Genomic DNA, 18,639 nt, shown 5'->3' on the forward strand with positions numbered 1-18,639 from the left:
ATATCAGCTGAGGATTTGACCATAATTTATGTACAAGCAATGAGAATTCCCCCTGGAAGCCAAATTGCTTAGTTGTAAACAAGACCATAGCCACAGCAGAGAGCCTAATGGAGCATTTCTTGTCAAACTTCAGATAAACTCACATCAGCAATTCCCAGCTGCTTTTCCATTCTCACACAAATTGTTTTCTTCTCTGAATAATATCATTTATGGTGAAAGCTTACTGAGGAAATAAATACAGTTAGATGAAAAAAACATTAGGAGGTATTGCCATAAGCTGAATCTCAGTCTTTCAAGTCACACAGTCCAAACACTCAATTTCTATCCAGACAAAAAATGTGTAAGTACATCAGCGGCTTTCAAACTTTGCCCTAGTGTGGACTTCTTTTTAAGCAGCGGTTTTTCTTGTGGACACCTCCCTGCCCATACAAACCAACCAACCCACCATAGCCCTTTCCTAAATTAAATGGTACTCCACTCCACTAAATAAATCCATAGATTATCAGACCAGAAGGAATCAGTCTGAGGGTACGTCTTCACTACCGGCCGTATCGGCGGGTAGCAATCGATTTCTCGGGGATCGATATATCGCGTCTCATCTAGATGCGGTATATCGATCCCCGAACGCGCTCCTGTCGACTCCGGAATTCCACCAACGTGAACGGCGGTAGCGGAATCGACATGGGGAGCCGCGGACGTCAATCCCGCACCGTGAGGACGGTAGGTAACTCGATCTAAGATACTTCGACTTCAGCTACGCTATTTACATAGCTGAAGTTGCATATCTTAGATCGATCCCCCCTCCCAGTGTAGACGTACCCTGACTTTCCTGCATAACACAGGTCATGGGACTTCCCTGAATTAACTCCTGTTTGAGCTGGAGCATATCTTTTTAGAAAACACCCAATTTTGTTTTTAAAATGTTCAGAAATGGAAAAAAATCTACCCCAGCCCTTCATAAAATTCTTCCAATGATTAATTACCCTTGCTGTTGAAAATTTGCACCTTATTTCTAGGCTGAATTTATCGAGCTTCAATTTTCAGCCACTGGATCTTGTTTTATCTTTGGCCAGTAGATTGAAGAGCCCTCTATTATCAATATTCTGTTCCCCATGAAGGTGCTTAAGAAAATTTACAACTCATACAAAGATTTTAGGTCTCAGAGATATAAAAACTCAGGATTGATAACACCAATTAAGGAATTTTCTCTCTCTCTCTCTCTCTCTCTAATGCAATGGATCTGACTGATCCATTGTGCCTCTGTACTGTTTATTTCCTCTCCCTGGTTGTAGACATTTACATTAATTAGGATGCATTCACCCTGTGTGAATTCATTTGAGAGCGTAGTGATTGTCTGGTTTCACCTCACATAGTTGCTATTAGGGCATTTAGTGCACTGGATGGATACAATACATGTTGTGATAGGCATGTGTAGGACCCCTGGATCTTGAAAGGTGTGTTGTAGTGTGTGTGTGTGGGGGGGGTGTTGATCATTGTAGCAGTGGAAATATATCTGCAGTTTTTGCATGTTGTTCTGGCAGGGTCTGGTACAGCTTTGATTTGGCCTGTCCTGGTCTGTGGGGAGCTTGCTTCTGATGATGAGCTTGGGGAGGTTGGGGGCCTGTTTGCAGGCTCAAATTGGTGCATCAGGAAAGATTTCTTTCAGGATGGGCTTCTCATTGGGTATGGCTTGTAGTTGTTTGATACTATGGGTTCCTTGTAGGGACAGGTGACAACTAGGGGTGTGTGTTAAAGGAGGTTTTATTTCTGTATTGAAGCAGGTTCTCTTGAGGTATTTGGGTGGGCCATTCCATGATGTGATCTATTTTTGTGGTGGAGTGTCCTTGTTTGGTGAAGGCATTGTTGAGTGTGTCACGGTGTATATCCTGGACTTTCTCCTCACAGCACTGTCTATGGTATCTGAGTGACTGACAATCACTATACTCTCAAATGAACTCACACAGGAAAATGATAAAAGACAAAAACACCACATCACCTATGGGTGAACACTTTTCACAAAATGATCACCCTATATCTGACCTATGAGTCCTCATAGGAAACCTACACAACACTTTCAAAAGATGAGTCTAGGAGCTTAAATTCATAACTTTGCTGGACACTAAAAATCATGGACTGAACAGACACACTGGATTTATGGCTTATTACAACAATCTGTAACCCACTTACAACACTTGCCCTCTAGCTGCTCCCCTCCCCTTCTTTTCCTCCCTCTGACTGGAGGGATATTAATGGGCCTCTTAACTTGGAATGCTAAACAATCTGTTCCACCTTATATTTAGCTGTGACATTCTGAGTTAGTTTCCCAGACTCAAAAAAGAGCTCAGCGTAAGCTCAAAAAGCTTGTCTCTCTCACCAACAGAAGTTGGTCCAATAAAAGATATTACCTCGTCCAGTTTATTGGTGCAAAGCCCTTTTTGCTCAAAACTGGACCCTCTGTTACTGGACATTTTCCCATGATGCCCCAGCAGAAATGGGAAGTAGGCTGCCAAAGCATCTTCAGAATAGCAATGGGCTAACATTTCCTCAGCTGCACGTTACTGAAGGATCCATTTTAAAGAAGGAAAAGGAAGATGGCAAACCCACTGTGAATTAAAGGCCTATGATGTCACTTGGAAACGCTACACAAGCCACAGTACTCTCTCTCATGATTACATCATCAGCATTGCTGCATGGAATCACATCCTCATGTTTTACAGTTGACTGTTACTTAGTTATACGTAGTTTGCATTAAATAAATTTATAAAGCAGGCAAAAACTTACCAAAGTAATGTTGAATTAAGAAGGCAGCCAGTTGTAATCTTTTAAAAAGAGCATATAATAGATTTTTGGTGGGGGAGGGGGAAGCTAAAAAACGGTGACTCCTGACCCCCCATTCCCCAACTTCTTTTCTTTTCTTTCCCCAAAACAATTTGCATTTGATACTCAGCACTGAGATTTTTGTCAGCAGCACACACTGTTAGTAAGGGCACCTTTAAAGACATACTTTTGGCCCATTCAATCTACTGTTGCTTCTAACTGAAGGCCATGCAAACATTATCTCCGCACGTCATTGCAACTCAATATTTTCAGAGATACAAGAGTTAAATATGTATAACGTAGCTAAGGAGAGACATACTTGTATCGGAAAGATGCAAAGAGGAGTGAAAAAAATTATTTAAGGTGGTAAAAGAAGCAACAAAATAGAGGTAAATTAATGAAGATAAGATTATACAAACCAAAAAGAAGGCAAGGTCCCTGCCTATGGTCTAAATTTAACCTGAATACTGGGGGAAACGCCTCTTGGTGAGATCCAAATAAATTATCCAATAGTAGGCGGGAGGACTACATGAGCTAATAGAACTTTTCAATTGCTAATTCCTATGATTCAATTCAAACACACGTTTGCTTTATGTACCTTTTAATACTGTACTGAATTGATTGTTGATTAAAAATTAAAACATTAAAATACACCACTGTGCATTTTCAAGAGAGCCACTATTCCTTCTCAGTTAGGCCAGTAAAGTTTGTAACGGACAACTGAGCCAAATATCATTCACCTTACAAGGAGTGGGCCTATCACAAGGAGAAAGCAAACCAGGCTTGTCAAAAAATGTTAGCAATTATGATTTCTGTGTTTCAACACGAGAATTTTACTTAATTCGAACCCTGAGGTCTATAACACTGATGTGCTTTTCAGAACACCTTGATTCCATTTAAGTAACTGAGATCCTTGCAAACTAATGAACGTGTTTAACTCTATGCATCCGAAAAGTTTCACTGTAAAGTGGCTACTCCAATGCTTGAATTTCATCAGCAGCCAGACTTTCAAAAGAGCTCAGAATTTTGGGTGCTGAGCGTTTTTGAAAATCTGGCTCTGAACTCTGCCCCTAAGTGTTTGCAGGATCATGGCTTTAAATTGTACAGGGACTAGTAATTCATTGTATTTTTAACCTTCCTCTTTTTAAAACAAAAAACAAACCCAAATTGTCATAACTAGTACCCACAGTAGGAACTCACATGCTAGAAAAAGGCTGCAATCCAAAATCTAATCTGGCATTGGGTAATGTGGAAAATAAAGCTTAGAATTTTGAAAGAGATGTTTAGGGCTTATATATAAAGCAGCATGATCAACTATTGTGAAATGTGTTAAAAATATAAATTCACTTGTAAGCTGAACATGATACATTATTGCTAGTAGGAAAGGGTGATTTTTCTTCCCCTCTTCAAAACTAAAAACCCTTGGAATAGAATGTTGGCAGTGTAATTAGCACTTTATTGGGTCTTGGCTTTGATGGTGATTCAGGAGCACATCCCTGTTCGGGACAGCACTTCAGAATATTCTGAACTTGAAATATATGCTTACCTCTCATTGGAACTTAAATGTCTGCATAAGTGCTTTCCTCATTTGGGAACATAATTACATCACCTCAGCTGTGGCAATATAGCTTAATTACATTATTAATTATATTAGATACACACACATTAACACATTATAGATTTTTTGGATTTTATTTTTTTATTTTTCTTATTTTGTTATTTCTGAATTTTCTGAATGAATTGACCATGTTAATGGACATTCACACTGTTAAATACACACAATGCAAATTATTACAAAATACTGTGTTGTTTAATGGTATGTATTGTATGCCTCCATTTATTTATTGTGCTTAATGTTTACCCATTGCAAGAGTTGTAGCTGCAACAGGTAGTTCAGGTCAGGTCTTACATATACATACACACACACATACTACACACACACTCCTCATCTATATCTATATTTATTATATGAAGGAGGAGAGCTTTCTTTCCTTTCTTCTCATGATAGATTATTTTCATTTCATTCCTTAAATTTTTCAAAAAACAATCACTATGCCATCTATGCTGGATCCATGGAGAGGAGAGGAGGAGGAGCTAGGCTGGCTAGCCATAATAATTTTTTAATTAATTTTGTGTCAAGTTGCAGCACCTTTTGCACCTTTTTATAAAAGAGAAGAGAATTTCTGATCTTTTGTTGAGTTGAGTTGGCAGAAGAAGAAACTTTTTTTTTTTTTTTTTTTTTATTTTATTAAATAAAAAAAAACAAAAGACACAAAAAACAAATAAACAACTAACAACATTCACAGTCATCTTTCAGAGTATAACTGCTGTCCTTTGGATAACATACATTGGAAGAGATAGTGAGAAGATTAATTATTAAAGACAAAGACAATTGAAACATGTCAAAAAAAAAAAATAAAAATCATCATCATCACTGAAAAATGAAAATATACACATTTGCCGCTACTCTCTCTACTTTTGCCGACGGCATTGGGTCTTGAAAGTAGGGTTGGGAGAACCAGTTTCAACAAAGAAAGAAACCCACTTAAAACTTGAAAGTTCATTTCTAAAAAGGAATAAAACAAAACTTGTTTAAGGTCTAATCATTCTGCTAGACACTTCTAGTTTTTGGCCGGGAGCAGAAGTGAGAATGTTATACATTACCACCTATTTTTCTGGTTTTTCTGAGTCCTGACCTGAATGAGAAGCAGTTCAAACATCAAAAGAAAAAATCTAATCTCCAAGGAGCCAGATTTTTAAAAAGATGAGTTTTGCAGATTCAAATTGTTCAGGTCAGATTCAGCTAAGTGTTCAAATGTACAATGGCTTATCTGAACCAAAGCCAAATTCCAACGTCTTCCTGCCCTACTCACAGGGTGCACAGGAACTCACTTCATACAGTTGCTTATATAACATGTATTCAACATACTTGTTTTCTCATTTTGGTTGAAAAAGTTGCAGCTTGGAAAATTTTAACCAGTTCTATTTTCTCAGGTTCTATCTTAGCTTGGAAAGCTTTAAGGGACCATTATAATCATATTGTCTGATCCTGCATAACACAGACCAAAGACTAAATCTATGTAACCCAATAATTTCTGCTTCACGCCCATAACTTCTCTTTGAGCTAAAGCATATAGTTTAGAAAGATGTCCAGTCTTTGTTTAGAGACTTCAAGTGATGGAGAATCTCCACATCCCTAGGTAAGTTGATCCAATGATTAATTACCCTCACTGTTAAAAAATTGTGCCTTATTTCTTGTCTGAATTCATTTAGCTTCAACTTGCAACCACTGGCTCTGGTTAGTCTTATTCTGCTAGATGTATGGGTAATCTTACCCACCATATTTCATGTGCTGAAATATGAACTGCATTAACAGAGCTTTAATTGGCTTGAGAGTTAAAATAATAGGGAAAATGATTCTCAGCAGCAATATGGAAACTGGAACAAGAGTTGGTTTTCCTTCAACTAATAATATATACATATGTGATACAACCAATTTCCTCCAGCAAAATTTACTCAGGCCTTCTCCATATTGTTGGGAGTTAGTGTTACAATTTATGAGAAACAAACTTTTCCCTGATGTGGAACAAAATCCATACTGAAGAATTTACTCTATGCCTTACTGAAATGGGTGTATGATTACATTAATAACATGCCCCTAATCAGTCCTGACTCTAAAGCCAGGACATTTGTAGAGTAGAGGAGAAAATGATATTAGCTGACAAACATGGGAGTCTGCTGTTAATATTCCACCATTTGTGGCACAGCATCAGATTTCAACAATCAGTTAGATGGGGGGTTTAGCACTGTGTCCCTATTTTGACTACTGTTTATTGGCCATTATGGTCCAATATGAATATTCATCTCCCTGACGTTTGACTTGGAGCATGTGGCAGGGATACACTACCAATATCTGCAATCAGGGGTCTCCCACAAAATTCCTCTCTTCCCACTTAGTCTGCAGTAAGCTGTGCTTTTCTGGTCCTTGCAGAAGAGAAGATCAAGGAATCTACTTATCTAAACACCAACACTTCTTCATGACCAAAAGCCAAGGAAGCTACTTGGCAAGAACACTATATTGTCACATGCTGGAAATGTTTATACCTAGTCCCTGAAGAGTATACAGAAAGTATGGAACAGAGTTCAACTCATATAGTATGAAGGAGGGACATGTGGAGTTAGAACCTTGCAAGAGTTATCTTTCCACGGGAAACTCTTTGAAAATACCTTGTCCATTCCACAAGTATCAAATTGCCCTTCAGAAATATTTTGATGAGTCCCAGGGATATGTCATTTCTGACAGGATTGATTTAACAGTAGCCAGAGAGGGGACAAGCTGCATTTCATGCAGGGGACTCAATCCAGTGGCAGAATTTTAAATGAGAGGCTCTTTAGAGAAGCCTTCATCACCTCACTGGTGTTCAGGGGGGAAAAAAAGAGCAATCTCAGGAATAGAAACCATCTCAGAAATGGTCCTGGTTGAGAATTATTAGGAGATATGGAGTAAGAAGGCAGAATGTTAATAGTGATCAAGAGCATATGTGCTATTATGTAGACTCTGTACTATAATAATTCACTTTGAAGACACTACTAGAACATCTGTGAATGGATCTAATATATAAAATTTGGTTAAATCATAACTGCTCCATTGGGATAGCTGATATATTACAGTATGTACGTATTACAGTACATATCACTGCAGAGAGATAATGCTTCCCTTTTTAATTACAACAGTTAGGAAAAGGAAGTTTGTTGTTTATCTGTTTAAAAATTTGAAAGCAAAAAAATTCTGAGCTAAAACATGACCCACTGTAAGGTATTACAAGGGAACTATGCATATTGGATGCTTCGGTATGCTGAGAGTTTGATTCAGCCTATAGTTATGCCACAATAAACCAGGGCAAAGGGCCTGCAGCAGAAGAAATTCTGCCTGGAGAGAGGTTGCAGCAGTGCACCTCCACTCCACAGCTGCAGCTCTAGCCAGAAAGGGGCATGCGCAGCACAGTTTAAGGTGTTCTGTAGCCCCAGTGTCAGTTACAGCTGTCCTCCCCATGAACATCATGAGGGAGTCAATTCCCCCCTTACGCAGAGTAACTCCTCCTGTTGCATGTGACTCAAGCCCTGTATGTGGTTATGCCTTGAGCCTAGACAATGCCTTATAAAGTCTTAGCCAATACTCTGCTTTATGAGGACCGAAATCAGATTCTGCCATTACTTCACTGAGTGAAGTTTGTGCCGTTATTGCATTAGCAGACCACAGCACCAATGGGAGGACGGGCTCATGCTGCCATGGCTACATTCTATTTTAGCACACTAGCTTGATGAGAGCTAGCCCAAGTATGTCTCCTCAAGCTGGGACTCACCCACAGCTCCAAGTACAGACATAGCCTAAGTTTATATCTGAACTTTGGAGAGTTCAGTAGATTACTGGTAGCATGTCACCTGTAGCAAACATGTAAAAATGACAGAAGGGATAGTGAGTGATAGACTTTATTGCAATAGCAGCAATGTAAATGGAACACATATGTTTCATGCAATACGATACTTACGATTTCTCAGGAATTTTGAGGAGATAATGGTAGGCAGAAGCAATCCTAAACTAAAATACATCCAGATCTGTTTCTGGGACACTTTTGTTGAACTGGCCTGGTTTAATTTAGTCTAAATGTATCTCTCTCTCATTATTATTTGCTTCAGCAGCACTCCATATGCATTCTATTGAGAAAAACCTAGATATTGTGGCTGAAAAAACCCCAAAACCCTGAAAAAAACAAAATTCATGTTCACAGGAAAGGGTCAGATTTGATGAATTTCCCATTTAAAAAAAATTGGGAATAAGTTTCAACATTGTCCAAGTGTCCCATTGTGACATTTTCTAAACAAAGAACTTCAGTTTTTCAGAGCTAAATGACTTTGTTTTGAAATTTATTTTATAGTAAAGAACATATAAAAAATGCAAAAGGTCAAAATTGAAACAGAACATTTCAAAATTAGCAAACTTATACCTTTCAATTGGCTTGACCCAAGCAATTTTTTTAGATTCTGAGTTTGCAAAAATTTTGAGATTGACATTTTGTCCCATTTTGGGATGGGAATTTTTTTTTTTTTAAATCTCAAAAATTCTCACTGTTTCCTGTCCAGCTCTCCTCCAGTCCCCAACGTAATAAATATCAATGAGAGGTGAGTGCCTAATTCCCATTTGTTCATTTGAAAAGTTCTCTCTACATTTTTTGGTGAGTTAGAGCAATTCTCTGTATTTCTAATTCATTTTAATTGCTATGATGATAGGAGGTGTCCTTTCTCTATTTTAAACTCCACCAAGAGGGCAAGGTTGGGATGCCTTGTTGCTGTGAAGCATCACTTTAAAAAACAAGTGTTAGTTAATCTTAAAATGTTTTTCTCAATTTATTTTCCCAGAGATTGAGCATATATTTAGAAGTATGCAGTTTGACAGAAAGCAAATGGCTATACTAAGTGCAATTTTGGCCAACATTGTTTGGATTTCTCATACCTCCATTCCCCACGTGACACTAGTCAATTAGAGACTATTATATATTCTATGGATATCGTGCATGAGACACAAATAAAAGAGATGGAGACAATAGTTGTAGATTTCGGCAAGTTCTTCAGAAACCCAGATTCCTTCTTTCTTTTGGTACAGGACTATGTGAACCATGTATGCAGTGCTACTGTAGCCATGTTGGTCCTGGTGTATTAGAGAGACAACATAGGTGAGGTAATATCTTTTACTGGACCAACTTTTATGCATCAGAGAGACAATCTTTCAAGCTTACAGAGATTTTCAGGTCTGGGAAATGTACTCAGAATACTAAATACAAAGTGGAACAGATTATTAGCATAAGCAGTTAATACATTCTAGGAGACCATTCACAGTGATGTGGTCTCTTAACACCTCTGCAGTCTACGGAAACCATAACTTTTAAGGGTACCCTATTTTTAAAAGGTTAGGAATAATCAAATATAGTTGAACTTTTGGCTAGTAAAGATCTGCAATATAGGAAAAGGGAACTGACCGCGGAATATACATCAGCACAAAGTTACATCAATACAGCAGTTAATGGCATCTAGTCACATCTGGGTCAAATTTATAGCATATGCAAGGCAGCAAAAACCTCAGGATGAAGACATATAAAAATGAACAATTATGTCCATTCCCATTCAGTTCTATATAGACAGTTTATTTTGTGCTGTGCAAGTCTGGATCTCCAGTGACCTGCATGTGTTTTATTCTGGTGGCTAACCCTGGGCTGGAAGGTGAGGGGAGAGACAGGAAAAGCAAAAGGCTAGAATTCATTGCAGAAGGTTCCATACCTCCACTCTTTGCTTTGCTAACAACCATCACTGGTGAAAATCATCACTTCAATGAACTTAGGTCTACATGGAAATGATGTATATTCACTGCTGTCTCTTCAGCAAATTTGTAAAGGGTTAAGTTTGCACAATATTGGACAATATGAGATTTTTTTTCTCAGCCTGATAATACACTTGAAATCAAGAGGCGAAAGATAACCTACATTTCTGTGCCTAATGTAAAAAAATGAAACTGGGAACCCCTCAGCTGACTGATCATCTGCAGGATCATAAAACCAGCACCTGGAAAGAGCAATAGAAATCCTGGTTCACAAATCTATAGGCCAGACCATTATTTCTGGCACTACCTGCTCAGGAAGTACTATCTATATTAGCCATTAGATGCTATTGAGACAATAAAAACTAGAATTAATGATTGCGTTAAATTGTATCCTCATGCATAAACCATGAGGACTCATCTAACATTCATCTGTAAGGTTAAACCCGGCAGCCTATCGACAACTTCAAGTATTGATTTTTTTATTTTTGTATGCAATAACGCAAATAGCTATTTTATAATTGAATCGCACCTATTTTTAGCACTGCAAAGGATTTTAATGATTTTAAAATTCTTTTGAAAATAGTTTCACTCACATAAGACCTATTAAGAGGCAATGGGAACACATTTGGAGACATGGCCATACTGAGATTAAGTTTCAGAGACTGAGTGATTTGCTTTGAAAATGACTCCTAACTTTGCCTACGGTATTTTCCCTGACAGGTTTGACTGTGTAGGTGACAATGAGAGAGAAAAGTTTACCTTTTTTTCATATTTACCTGTAGGCACAAAAAGATTTATTTAGCTTTGAGTCAATGTCTGGCTGAATTTCACTGGGAGGGATGGGGCAGGAAGATTTCACTGAGACAATGGATACAGTCTCCAGTCATGGTATCACACAATTCTATTTGCCTGGCTCAAGAGTAAGGTGTACCTCTTGTAAATCTCTGAGTGGGGCATTTTCACAGTGCCTGGAGCACTCTCTGCAAAATGCACTGTAGAGGCCAAAATTTTCATATCTGGATTTAGGAGTTTAATTTTAGGCACTCACATACAAGTAGAACTGGCTTGATTTTCAGAGATGTCGAACAACTCCAACTGCCAGTGAGGACCAGTATTGATGGTGTCCCACACCTTCAGAAAAAGTAACTAGAGTGCTTATTTCTGAGCCTAACCAGGTGCCTAATGGTAGGTATTCAGGTTTGAAAGCTTTGGCCAGGCATACTATAGATGCTTCTTAAAAAATAATTTGTGTTTCTGCTGCATAGAATGTGGCACCTTTCATCTGAGGATCTCAAAGCTCCACTGATTCTTAAAATACCTGTATGTGACAGGTAAGTATGCTATAAATCAGAGTAAAAAGAATTCTTAGCCAATCGGGAGCAGAGATCACAATTAACCATATATCTAGCCATCATCAGGTTACTGTTTTCTGTACGCAACATGGAAAAAGGTGATCCTGAGGAATGACTTGAAGAAAGTTTAACTCATAATTTTTAGGATTTTGACTAGGGTAGAGAGTCCCAGATGAAAGGGGCTGTGTGGAAGAAAACATAAGGGTGCTTGAGGTTCTAACTTATTTTATTCAAAAAGAGTATGAGCTTCTAGACAGAGGAGATTTAATAATATTACAAGAGCAATCAACCAAAGGCCAGCTACATTTCAGCCACAACCTTTAGCCTTTGGAGACCCTAAATGAAAGTTGGTTAAAAAAGAGGCTGCCTAATGGAGCAAAATATCAACAGTAGCACTTTATGACAACTTTTTTAGCAAGTGACTGAGGAGTGGGAGTGAGAAGGGAGGTTGGCCAACGCAGCATCTTGACTTGAGCTGGAACTATCTCTGAACACCTCAAAAACTGTCAGCTATCTAGGGAAGAGGGAGTAGATATTGTGCCCTTCCCTCCCTCTATCAATAAACCAAACTGAAGTGAGTTACTCTTACCCTCTGACAACCCTGGTAATTAGGAATGTAATGCACACTACTATACTAATTTATCTGAATGATTCTTGACTCAGTATGCAATGTTGCAGCCATGCTGGTACCAGAATACTACAGAGACAAGGTGGGTGAGGTAATATTTTATCAGACAAACTTCTGTTAATGAAAGAGAGAAGGTTTAAAACTTACACAAAGCTGAAGAAGAGCTCTGTGTCAGCTAAAAAAATTGTCTCTCTGATCAACAGAAATTCGTCCAATACAAGATATTACCTCACCCACCTTGTCTCTTGAAAGAAGGACTTTCAGTCTAGGGAAAACATTTCACTGTATCAGACAAACTGGCTATAAAGCTAATCACCTTTCATCGGTTCTTCAAAATACTGCATGATATGTTCACTAAGTCTGATAGATATTGGGGATTAAACAAGGTTTCTTTCCTTACTTGATTGTGCAGGGCTGGATGAATATTGAGAGGCATGATTCTAAGTGGTTTGTGGTCATACCAAAGCAAGACAATGAGAGCGCAAGCCTCTCTCCAGACACAAACATGTTTAATAATAGGAACTAGATAGGGTGATCTCACATTCCTTGCAAAAACTTTTGGGAACATCTCCAATTTGTCCCCAACATCATCGGAACACATATAACCAAGACAGAAGATACGATTTCCAAAATCATGGTTTGAACTTATTTCATTAAAGACAAGACACAAAGTGTTCTGCTCATTCCAAGGCTCAATCCACATAATACACTTAAACACACTTATTATTCCAATGGCATTCCTCATAGTAACAAGTCCTATGACCAACCGTAAGTTTTGCGAAATCAAAACTCATTTTTTTAACCTTGTTAACATTTTTTACATTACATTAAAAATTTAATTTAGCCTAGGCAGGAACCTACATTAAAAAGAAGTCTGTATCTGAATAGCTGATATTTTGGAAGAATGATGACATACTGGGTAAAATTTTCACAACACACCTAATTCTCTTTTTAAATCACAATTTCCTTGCAATGGATTTAGGCTCTTATGTCCCTTAGGTACTTCTGAAAATTGTACCCAATATCACAATGTTTTTGTGAGTTCAGGACATAAAAATATTGGAGAAAGGAAATTACAGATGGTTCAGTATGCCTGAATTTATTTAACTTAGTCTTCTTTCGCCTCTTCTTATTTCTTTTTATCATCTACTTCAACTGCACCACTAAAAAGGTTATGAGCTCAGATTTGGTTTGGATTCTAATCTTAAATCATCAGCGCTATTAGATAGGCATTACTGGACTGGAAATACCATGGGAAACAAGGATTGTCTCATTTCATACTTCTTTCTTCTGGTTATGCTTGTTAAAACATAGCCCTGATATTTTGGTACTTGTATACTGATTGGAACTTTGAAATACAGGTGCATGTGAAAACTAATGAGAAAAACACTACACCACTTATAAGCAGCTATGAAACTGAAAAAACAATATTAAGTTTGGATTCATTTCAGAGGTGAAGAGGCGTCTTTTCATTCATCCTTCATATCAGTTCTCTCCATTTAGAAGTCTGCTGAACTTATTTGTACCGACTGCACAGGTCTGAAAATTTGATGTCTGAGAAGTCAACAAGCACAGATGGATTTATCTTCTTCCTGGTCTGTTACAAAATTGCCAAACTAATTATAAATCTGAAAAACAGAAGATAACTGCCATGTAGTTATGCCTACACTGCAGCTCAACCTCCCCTTCTATATTGCAATGAGATAGATACAAGCTCTCAATTCATGTTGTACTTTAATTAGCTTTCTTAAACAAAAAACAAAGGATAGAATCTGGGTATACATTATAGCAGCACTTAGCAGCGCAAGAAAACAATAGGGTAAGTTTCACCAAATTACTGGAAATTGAGCAAGTTCAATTTATGCACAAAAATTGAAACCACAGGATTGTCTTATCAGTAGGAGTAATGCACACATTTTATGGGATGGACAGATCCCAGGAGGTGAGAACTGGTGAGTGCAAATTATTTATTCCAGTCCTACTGAAGTCAATGGCAAAATTCATTCACTTCAACGGGACAAGAATCTGTGTCATTATTTCACTAACACAGTCATGATTCATAAAACAAGAGAATTGGGAGGAAAATATCACAACTGCATATTTTGTATAGATTTATACCAAGATGTGTACATACACATATACCTGGCACAGGGTTGCATTACTATTATATATAATAGTTTCCCCCTATTTCCCCCACCACAGTATAGTGGGATTGATCCAGCACCTTCAAATTGAATGGGAGTTTTCCCATTGATTTTATTGAGATTAGGATCAAGCATAGTGTCACTTTCTGATCAACTCAGTGAGACTCTGGTCCAATGATCGCAACCACTTCAAAGTAATTCCTGTTTCAACAGCAGTCTATCAGGGCTAACAAACCTTTGGCTAGTTATAACAATATTTCTCATACGTAGCTTTTATTTAATGGTTTCTGGGAGCTTGAGCCATTTGCACCCCTGTAGCAAAATGGTAACATTCTAGTTTCCAAATTACTACACAATGGCCAAGATTTTCAAAAGTGACTAGCAATTTGGGGTCCCTGACTTGAGGCAGCTTACAAAAGGTCTGATTTTTCAGTTTCAGAGGGTGGTTCAACACTTCTTTAAAATTAGGCTTCTATTAGGTGTCTCAGACTGAGCATCCAAAAATCAGTAGCTATCTCTGAAAACCTTGGTCTATATACTTAGTGCCTATGCGGAGAGACCGTGATCCTGCACTTCTATGCAGTGATATGGGAAATAACCCACACCACACTGTATTTTATTTCCACATAGTCTCCCTAGCTCTTTCTGTTTTCTCTGATTTGTATAGTTTATGAAAGGCAGAGACAGCAGTATTATTACTTCCTTACAACAGGAGGCAATCAATGAAAACTTTCTCTGTTGATGGTTGAAAATTTGCCAGGCAAACGATAATTATATGAATGTGCACCACTCATAGGAAAGTGCTTTATTATTAAGCGATGCTATTCTTCTTCCAAACACTCAAGGGAGCTGTGAGACCACAGTTTATTTTTCAATGCAGGAACTGGATACCGTTGTAATAGTTTGCCTTTTTTTTTCTTTAAAAATTTCTTTACAATCAAGAAAACATCCCACTCTATGTTATTAAATACTAAGTCATCTATGGAGTGAAACACTTGGAGAAGGTTTGGGTAGCCTTTATTTGTACTGGTATTATTCCTATTTTAACAACACAGCTATCAGCTGCAAATAAAAAGATTTAAGATCACCTGAAAGAAAGTTTGTATAGATCTGCATTTGCAACTGTAATATCTCAAGACATTGTGGAAGACATACATTCTCTTAAGTGCACTGAAAACAATAGATCTAGGACTCCTGTTACTGTACAATAGAGAACCATTATATTCTATGCCATGGTTATCTTAAAACTATAAGTGCTATCAGTGAAGAAAGGAGAATATGTACTAACAAAGTTTGAAAAACAGGTGATATAATATTAATTGACTAATAGCGTTGTGGCTCAGGGCTTCCCTTTACAACTCAACAAATTAAAGATAATGTTTTTTCTCTTCCTTTCCACTAGTTAAATCAAACAAGCAAGCAGTTAAAAAAAAATCCCTGCACCACCTGTCATGGTAACTTGGACTGGTACGTAACGGAGGCAAACTAGCCTCTCCTACTGCTCATGCTGCTACAGCTACACTTCATTGTTAGCACGCTAGCCCAATCAGAGCTCACATGGAAATGTCTCTTCAAGCTCCAAGTGTAGATGTGTCCTAAATAGAGATGGGGTTGGAAAACAAAGTTCACACATGGATACAAACTTTTCAACAGTGTCAAGATCCAGTGCTTTGGTTCAGGCTTCCCCCTTTGCTTATAAGCTCAACCACCTCATATAATCTCTCTAAACACACAGGAGTAATCAAACATTGTTTCAGCTAAATTCCCTAATATACCCTTTACTGAAGTATTTTCTTTTCCAAATCCCTTCACGTTGGTAGTTCCTGAGCAATTTCATCTAGTGGTCATATTTCTTAATTCACATATCTAAGGAACATTTCATATTCCCTGCCCCCAACCACGATAACATCAATAGGGCAAAAGAGACAAGAACGTATCATGCAAGTAGGTGTCATTGGAATGATGGAAACCAAAATATAAGCTCACAAATGTACCTTTAACTCTCCTGTTCACAGACACGCACACTGAAATGACAAACACTGTGGCATAAACAAAATGTGCTATGTGTTTTATGCCCCAGCTGAGACTCAAACACATTGACTTTTCCATCAGTGCTTTCCAAGAAATATAGCTCCCTTGAGGTAAGAGTGAATAACTGGCTTCGCTGGTGCTTATTTCCACGATTAAACATGCAATCATTGACTCCTAACACAGCTTGCTTAAGATGTGATTAAATGGAAACGTGCTCTGTTATTAATGGGGATGCCAAAAAAAAAGAAAAGAAAAGAAAGAACACAGACCCAGCATATAAACATTTATTCCTTTCGGCCATCTTCCTGTGCTATGGTTTCTGATAAAATGTCTCCCTTTCATACATCTTCTCTGCCAACTGGGACATGATTTAAGATTAGATCTGTAGTTTCTCTAAACTGGTACCAGGGGGAGGGAGGAGGACTTGACAAACCAGTTTGATTAATTGAACTCCTGGGACTTACATGCCACTGGGTTAAATGCAGGCTGGATTAGGAGTTTCAGGCAGAGGTTGCACCCAAAGTCACAACATCATATTTCATATTTGGGCCATTCATTGTCACAAACAAGCAAAAAACCCACAAACCACTGGTCTCAGTGTTTAACAGGGTTTTGCACCATTAAATTTTCACATGACAGCAGGTTAAATCAGATGACAGCATTCTTGTCTGACTGAATTTTGGGTTGCAAAATGAAGGATGTAGTAGATAAAGGAATCCATATGTATCAGCACTGGAGGAAGCATCTGCACTCACATTCAAACTCAACTCTGGGAGCATGAATGATGCTGCAGATCGCTTTAGCCAACCACAATAGGCAGTTTTCACATATCAGTATACTTTCAGTTTGACAGTGAAATGCAGAGGACATATGCACACCTTTCTAAGGTGTCTGCAGCTTGACGATTGATGGCACAGTTATGAGGGTCAGTAAAACTGGATACAGCATTTTGTAATGGTAGAAATGTTTCATAGCTTTTACATTGCTCTGTTCTGGAATAAACATCATCTGACAGGTTCTAATAGCAGTCTGCGGGAAAGCCCACAAACTGGTTTATATGAATGTAATAATGCAAGTTTGGGGAAGGGGGAACAAAAACCAAAAACCAGATAAACCATTTTATCCCTTCTTTAAACACACTATCAATCTAGTACACATTGATTTCAAGTTATAGGACTGTATTCTGATTTCAACTACAATAATTTCAGTGGCAATTCTCTGGATTTACACCAATGCAACAGAAAGACTGATCCCTCAACTTTTACCATACACTGGAACAAACATGGTTCGGCTGACCCAGTCTAATTAGGTGTCATGTGCTGATAAGAATATATAGCTCTTTACTTAGGCAATTGGTTTTCTGCACATTATAGCTGGCATTTTAGATTCTCATGGCTACAACTGACTTGGGGGTAGATACTCAACGTCAACTGTCATAGCACCACTGAAATCAATGGAGCTATGCCAATTCATGCCAGCTAAGGATCTGCCCCTAAGTCTTAAAGCACCTCTTTGCATACCGCCTTTTAAATCTAGAAGTAGGTTTGTGGGCCTGGAGTATTCCACTCTGACATTATGGCTACAATGTGGCAGATGAGATAAACAAGTTCCATTTGACATGTCAAAAAGTAATGCTCCCTTTTCCTTCAAGCAAGACATTTTATAAAAGCAATAAGGTACTGCATGGCACGTGTGATCACTGCACTAAAGGTGCCAAGAGTATAGGAAGCACTCGGCCTTTGACCTCACGCCTCAATAATGCACCCATGGTATGCCTTTATGGGTTGCATGGCCTTTCATCTATTATTGCTTACATATCCAACCCAGTGCTTTAAAAGGAGTGAGCGCAAATAGACATAACATGGACGTATTACTGTTAAATGAATTATAGCTCGAGATGCATCAGCTACATAAATCTGGGTACCTCCACATATAACAGTAAGCACATACCTATGAGTAGGCCAGATATTTGCCTACAAAACCACTGGCAAGGCCTAAGTCGTTTTTACTAGTTTTCAAGCAAAACTATCACACATTTTCTACTGGAAGAAAAGAACCTTTATTATTACAGCTCTATCAAATGACCAAGTTTCAATGTGATTATTGGGCCCAATTCAAATCTACAGAAGTCAAGAATCCCATTGATTTAGATGGGTTTGACACTCAGGCCACATACACGTGTAAAAACAGCACTTTGCGAGTATTTATAATATTATCTATATACAAAATTTGTCATTTCTGCCACAAAATATTGTGGGGTGGGGTGGGAATGGGAGGGCATGAGAGCAGGGGTTG

At 38.1% G+C, this 18,639-nt stretch overlaps 1 protein-coding gene across 3 annotated transcripts in view; it reads right to left on the bottom strand.

Annotated features, from left to right (window-relative positions):
- The window catches only part of RET (ret proto-oncogene), a 129,981-nt gene that overhangs the window by 52,756 nt on the left and 58,586 nt on the right, over positions 1–18,639 (bottom strand). The window lies entirely within an intron of this gene.

The sequence above is a fragment of the Mauremys reevesii genome, linkage group 7 (genome assembly GCF_016161935.1).
Source record: "Mauremys reevesii isolate NIE-2019 linkage group 7, ASM1616193v1, whole genome shotgun sequence".
NCBI lineage: Eukaryota > Metazoa > Chordata > Testudines > Geoemydidae > Mauremys > Mauremys reevesii.